Below are 1,432 nucleotides of genomic sequence, written 5' to 3' on the forward strand. Positions count from 1 at the left end.
AGATGAGACTACTGGAATGGGTAGCCTTTCCCTTCTCCAGGGGGTCTTCCCAACCCAGGGATTGAACCCCGGTCTCCCACATTGCAGGCAGATTCTTTACCAGCTGAGCCACAAGGGAAGCTCCAGGATGACACTAGATGATCTCAAAAATCCCTTCTGATGGTGAGCCCACCTTCATTCTTTGGTCCCTTTATCGAGGATTTTGTTAAAAACTGCACATTTTTGTTTCCTCCAGCTGCTCATTGGTACTGTAGTCTGGGTTCTGACATTTGCATGAATTCTGTGCATCACTAAGTGTCTTAGGGTTACCATCACAAAGGACCACATTGTATTAAGAAATTCATTCTCTCGACAATTGAAGGCCAGGAAATCTGAAATCAAGCTGTGAGCAGGGTTGGCTTCCTCCAGAGGCTGAGGGAGAAGTCCTGTGCTGCTCTCTTAGGTTCTTGGGGCTGCTGGCAACTGTTGACTTTCTCTGCCTTATAGATGCATGTGTGTGTGTGTGAGTGCTAAGTCACTTCAGTCATGTCCAACTGTGTGCGACCCTATGAACTGTAGCCTGCCAGGCTCCTCTGTCTGTGGGGATTCTGCAGGCAAGAATACTGGAGTGGGTTGCCATGTTCTACTCCAGGGGATCTTCCTGACCTAGGGATCGAACCCATGTCTCCTGTATTGCAGGCAGATTCTTTACCACCAGTGCCACCTGGGAAGCCCGTGATGACTTATATAGGGAGAGAATCTAGAAAAGAGTGAACGTAGGTATATATATGGTTGATTCACTTTCCTGTACAACTGAAACTAACACAATATTGTAAATCAACCTACTCCAATAAAGAGCAAAAAATAAGAAAAAATGGATCTGGAATGTAAATCAATACATAAACAAACATATTTAAAATAAATATATATTTCAATAAGACTTAGATAAAAGGACTCTCAAACATTTAGATAGATTCAACTTTGAAAAAAGAATGATACTTACTTACCGAGTTTATAATGTTTCCCTGAAGAAAGAAGTAGCTCATTTTGTATTTTAAATTAGTCATTAGAGGAAAAGAATTCCATGTTTTCCGGCATCCAGTCTTTTAAGGCATTACTGTCTGCATCTCTTCTATTAAACTAGGACATAAAGAGGGAGGTGACATTATACATGATAAGCTGCTCGCCATCCAACTATGAAATCCTTTCTCATGCCGTTTCCGAGGGGTGAGATTGTACGGTTGCCTGCCAACATCTCAACTAGCTGCACTGTTTAAACATCGCTATTACCTTTCCGAACTTCAGATCTAGCTCTTCGATTTGTTCTCTCCAGCTCCTTAAGGCTTCTTCTGCACCAGTTTGGATTGTATTTAGGAATCTGGATGGATATGCTCATTATCTAATACAAAGTGACATAAAACACTCCTGCCGCGAACTCTGCCACATAACCATG

This window comes from Bos mutus, chromosome 12 (assembly GCF_027580195.1).
Source record: "Bos mutus isolate GX-2022 chromosome 12, NWIPB_WYAK_1.1, whole genome shotgun sequence".
Taxonomy (NCBI): Eukaryota; Metazoa; Chordata; class Mammalia; order Artiodactyla; family Bovidae; genus Bos; species Bos mutus.